This window comes from Rattus rattus, chromosome 6 (genome assembly GCF_011064425.1).
Source record: "Rattus rattus isolate New Zealand chromosome 6, Rrattus_CSIRO_v1, whole genome shotgun sequence".
Classification (NCBI taxonomy): Eukaryota; Metazoa; Chordata; class Mammalia; order Rodentia; family Muridae; genus Rattus; species Rattus rattus.
The window spans coordinates 105327337-105333336 of record NC_046159.1 but is presented as its reverse complement, the minus strand read 5'-3'; positions in this window follow the sequence as shown (position 1 = coordinate 105333336).

The following is a 6000-nucleotide window of genomic DNA, read 5'->3' as shown; positions in this document are numbered from 1 at the left end:
AGCATTTTAATAGCAGGAATCTTTCCTAAAATGAATCCCTTACAGTCTTGTTTAATAAGGGCGAACCGGTTGCAGATTTTGTAATAATCCGAGGATGGCCATCTCAGGATGATCACCTGCTAGTTATTAGCTTGTCCTGTTATGGCTCCTGACAAGAAAGTTTTCAGCAAAGATGCTTATTCTGAGGTAGGCGTTGTCAGAAGACAGATGTTCTGACAACAAAGTCAGTTGAGAAAACAGTGAGGTAAGAGCACTCCCTGGTTTTACCTATCCCCAAAAGCTTGTTGGCAATTCATTATCCAGTCATAAGAGTGGCACTATTAGGAGGTGTGGCCTTTTTGGAGGAAGTGTGTCACTGTAGAGGTGGGCTGTGAGGTCACATATAATGCCATGACCATTGAGAAATACAGTCTCCTTCAAGATGTAGAACTCTAGGCTCCTCCAGCACCATGGCTGCCTGCTGCCATGCTTCCTGCCATGATGAAATGGACTGAACCTCTGTAACCGTAAGCCAGACACAATGAAATGTTTGCCTTTATAAGAGTTGTCTTGGACATGGAGTCTTTTCACAGCTATGAAACCCAAACTAAGACACACGCTGAGCTCTCTCACTAGCTTTGTAAATAGTCTAAAGGGTGTAATCTGGTTAGGAAATGTAGCTGATACCTGGCTAATCTCATTTATTTCTAGATGATCGAGCCAAGTCAAGAAGCTAGCTGAACCTAGTTTTTGTTGGTTTTAATTTTTTGAGACAGAGTCTTGCTATAAGGTTCCAGCTACCCTAGGATTCATGTATTTTTAGTCCAGCCTAGCCTCAACTCTCAGGAGTTTCTCTTGCTTTAGTCCCCTTTAGTGGTGGGATTATAGGCACCCATTATAATGCCAGGCTTAAAAAGCAGAACTGAGTAGACCTTGTAACAAGTGTATACTAAGCTAGGCAATGTTCAGGGCCTGGCCATGTAATCTAAGCGCTTCAGAAGCTGAGACAGGAGGATTGTCACATGTTCAAGGATATTCTGGATCACAGAGAGGGACTTCATCAGTTGGTCTGAGTTGCCAGCCAACATTACTCCTTGCAAAGTTTTCACTAATTATGTCCACTGAAAAGCTCTACTCAACAAAGTCCCCCACTCAGAATTCTCTTTATTTCAACAAGACTACTTTTAATAGTAATTTAAAACTTTTTAAACTACATCAGCATCATGTATCATGCAATACTTCTAAAACTTGCACCTAGTTTTATTAGTCAGTAATGAAGGGCAACCTGAGAGATCCTAGCCATGAAAACACCTCCTTCCAAGCAGGGCTCCTGATAGCATCTCAAGAAACTCCCTGCTCGTCCCACTGCACAGACGCTGGGGGAGACAGTTTTCCCTTCGAATCACCCTGCAGAAGTCCTGCTTATGCAGCTGGCTGCTGCTCCTCACACACCCCACCATAGCTTTGTCCAGCAGATGGCAGGTTACCCCATGACGAGGTACTTGGGTCTGGCCTTTGCTTATGGGTATTTACAGGTCCCCACTTAATGCACATAGCACCTCTTGGGTTCCTCATTAAAAGTACCTACCTATAAGAATAATATGTATAATAATTCCTAAGAGTCTTAGTTTGGTTGTACTAATACAAGTCTTACTTTCTACTCTAAGTCACAATCCAGTTGCCCTCACACATGTATCTACCCGTGGACTCATTTCCAACTGCCCATGCTGTAAGATCCATATCTGTTCATGAATTATTTACTCTATTCACTCACAAGTGAATAGTATTGAATATGGATTGCTCTGAAAACTGAACTAAGTTAACTGGGCTTGGGGTCTTGCTCTCAGGAAGATCCCAGACTCAATTGCAAAGGTACATAGAACAGATAGTTTGAGTTAAAAGCTGAGAAAACATATGGGCAATGGTGCTTGCTGCCTAGATTTCACCCAGAGGTCATCAGAAGGGGGAAAGGGACACGGAAGACAGACTCAAATGGGTGGGAAGATCTTTCCAGGCATGGAAGGCAACAGTAGTTACTAGAGAGGGACATAAACCAGATACGATGGCCTCTACACACAATGTTCTCTGACGTCCACAATAACAGCTATGATATGAACACAGTGTGGGGCCAAAGTTTCCAGCTCTCCTCACCCAGGAGCGCAGGCATTTATCCTTAGCTTGTCAGAATGACGGTGCTTCCCACACAACACAGGACACACATGACCTTGACTTCATTCATTCCCCAAGGATCTGCACCTCCCCTATGCATTACACTGTCCAGGCCCTCTGGAGGAGTCATAACACCCTGCTTCTATGCAAAGAGATCCAGTCCTGATTGTTACTGCGAGTTGCTCAATGCCAACCAAAAGTTGCAAAGGTTCAAAGGCTCAGATTCACTGTGCTAGAAGCAGCCGTCCTAAGGCATCACATCCGATGCCATCAAATGCCACAAACACTGAAACAACTCTCTGAACTTTCCCTATGTCCACCAGGAGGTTAAGGCCAACTTGATTTATAGACATGAGCTCATGCTGACAAGGGCTTGCTAGATTCTGAAAAGCCAAGGCCAGCCACAATGATCCATTGGGTGGAGTGACCAACCATCCTTCATGTCCTCCTGATAATTTCGTGTTTATGGCATCAGCCATTTCCCGTGTCTTTATACCCTCATGCTTATCGTATTCATGGCATGGAGTGTATGTATTTTGTTTGGAATTTTGGGTATTCACCTCTCCTAGGCCCAGCACCTTTCCAGGGGGGAAAATTCAGAAGAAGGAAATGTATTGTGGGAAATGCTCAGTATTTTCTTCCCATTCACAGTCTCTTTAATGCTGGTCTCCTCCAGAGATAGAGTAAGAGGGCAGAGTAGAAAGTGACCACTCCCAACCTCCTTCACTCATTCATCAGCAGGAATTCAGCTCAGAGCTCAGTGGGAGAGCATTTGCCCAGCCTGTGGGAGAAGCTAAAGGGAAGAAGACAAAGAGACTGAGGAAGAATGGGGTGGGTGGGGGGATGGAGTGAGGACATTCTCTTGGAGACAGAGGAGGAGGTTTGGGATGAGGAACAGTCAGAGGGAGGACAGGGAGGGGGATAACAACTGGACTGTAAAAAAGATTAAAGAATAATAATAAAAAGAGAAAGAAAATGAGTAAGATTAGGGATAAAAGGAGGAGGAGGAAGGAGAGAGAAGAGAGAGAGAGAGAGAGAGAGAGAGAGAGAGAGAGAGAGAGAAGAAGATGGGGGGCAGGGGAGACTTAGATGGGCACTAGCATTCCCAGGGAAGTATGCTGAAGAGGGAGATGGTGGATCCACCCCCACTTTAAGGTGAATTGAGCTGGGCAGTGTGGGCCTTTAATCCCAGCACTCTGGAGCAAGCACAGGCAGATCTCTGTGAGTTCCATACCAGTGTGGTCTACAAAGCGAGTTCCAAGACAACCAGGACTACACAGAGAAACCTTGTCTCGGAAAAGTAAGAAACAAGTTGAATAATGTTAAAGAAAATCTTAGTGATGCAGTGATATGTGTTAAAGTGTGCCACAGAGGGTTTTATTGAAAATCATATGGAAAGTTCTCTTCTGTGGGGAGAGAGAGCAGCTGCAACAATGTATGCAATGAGCAAATCAGAATGGCCAGCCCAGAGCTGTCTAGAATTGGCAGTGGAAAATTACCAAGGGGAGGCGCCAGCAGTAAGGATGGTGCTGGCTCCACTGATCTAACGGGATTTTTGAGGAAGGGTTCTCAGACATGCCCCTGCGGGGAGGAGGGTGGTGGAGAGTAGGAAGCTAATCAGATACCAAGGACAAGGAGTTCTTACCAAAATGACTCCACACAGTTCTTTGACAAACTGGATTCTCGAGGAAGTTCTCCGATGGACCTAGCAGGCATTCAGGTGCCTGACCAGTTTGGCCAAGCAAAGAATCTTTGTCTAAGTTCTCCATGGGTTAAGATACAAGAAGGGAGTAGAGAATCCTTGGGGCCTGGGTCTGGGCAATCTGAAACAGACTGTGGAAGACCGCACCAAGGAAGGCCCTGGGAGCAACAGTGTAGCTGATTCTTAGCAGAGAGAAAACCAGAAAGTGCCTAGTGAGGCTGAGCAGAACACTGAGGGTCACTGGGTAGGAAACAGAGGGGGTGGGGGAGGGAGAGGAGGGAGAAACTGAGACAGAGTAGCAGATGACCAAAGGCAGTGAGTGGCAGGTTTGGGGGAGGTTGAGCTGGGAAATAAACACATCTCAGGCAGCTGGAGATCCACAGTTTCTTTCCATCTGTGTCCTGTCTGTCTCTTCTGACCTGGAAAAGGAGATCAAAGCCTTGGGTCAGGGGGAGGGGGCAAAGGGACAGCAGGTGAATTGGTGAATTTCCAGGCCCTGCCTGTCACCTGCTTCTGAAACCAAGCTGTCCTTTCCTTGTGGGCTGTGGGTGTCCCTGGGCAAGGCAGCTTGTCTGTCAGTCCAAGTCATCCATTGGTACTGCTAAGCACAGTCTTTCTTCCCAAAGGATGCCACAAAGCCACTGACAAGGACCACAGGAGGACCCTGGGAGGGCTGACACTGCAAGTCCCTTAACTGCAGGACAGAGACCCTAGAAGGAATTCCCCAGCACTTACTTCCCACAGCAAACTGAGTCAGCAGGAAACTAACAGCAATTCCTCTAGAACCCAAGGAGCTGAAGAGGGAGCGACATCACTCTGGGCAAAGGGTCTTCAGAGATTTGAGCTCTTAGAGAAAAGCCCCAAACAGACTCCATTTTGTGTTTTGTTAACCCCAGGAAGTGCTGACATTTCTTTCTACTCTTTCAAACAGTTACCTAACAAACTCACCAGAGGGCAATCAATTTATGTTTAAAAGCCATATATCTGTGTGTTTATACAAACTACCTCTTTTTTTTTTTTTTCCGAGCTGGTAACCCAGGGCCTTGTGCTTCCTCTCTCCACTGAGCCCCCCCCCTCCTTTCCCTCTCCTGTGATGGTAATCTCTCTCTCCCCTCCTCCCCCCTCTCTCTTCTTCCCCTACACACAGACACACATAGACACACACACACACACACACACACACACACACACACACACACACACACACACACACACACACACACACACCACACACTGGGCATCTTGCTCCAGCGTTCCTTTGCTCAACCAACACACGAAGGCAAATATAGCAGAATGGCTGGTTGGAAGCACATTGCGAGAGCTTGGGAGGCCCCTGCAAAAAAATGTCAGATCTTGCCACCAGAGCCCACACGAAGGGCCAGCCTTCCTCTGTTGAAGCCAGAAACCAGCCAGAACATTGTCCTGTGTTGTTGCAGGGTGCAAGGCTGGGAGAGGATTGGGACCGGAAACAGGCGTTGTGGGTATCAGGTGTCCTGCCAAGCCCCTCAGACTCTCTGTGAATAGGAATCACCCAGGAATGTCATACACATTCCGATTCTGCCTCTGTGGGTGTGAGGTCAAAGCCCTACTTTTCTGTAACAGACACCATGGATGCCGCGGAGGGTGTCAGCTTCTAAACCGATCTTGGAGAAGGAGGGGAGGCACACAGAACAAACAGAAGCTGCTGGGGTCTCGAAGACATGAGTCTGAGTCTGAAAATTGCTTTGTTCCACCGCTGAGCCTGGGCTTCAATTTCAGAGTGTGTTCTAAATGGTTACTTCCTTGTGCTTAGGACAGAACCCAGTCTCTGTCCCCAGGAAGGAGGACCTCAGGGTATTATGCTTTAAAGTTATGGTCTTGGAAAGCCAGCTGTGTGGTCTGTGCTGCCCTCTGCTGGTCACAAGGTGCACTCACACAGTAAACCCCGCCCACCTGGTGAAGGGTGGAATTCTCCTACCCCATTAGGGAGAACTGCCTAGGCTGTTCTTAGATGTCATTACAGATTTACATTTCTGAAGTCTAAAGGTAAAAGTTGAGGCAAATTCTTTTGGAATTTATTCTAACAGTACAAACCCACATAGTTCCATGGCCTTTAAATTTTTTTCAAGGTTTTTAGCGTGTGTGTGTGTGTGTGTGTGTGTGTGTGTGTG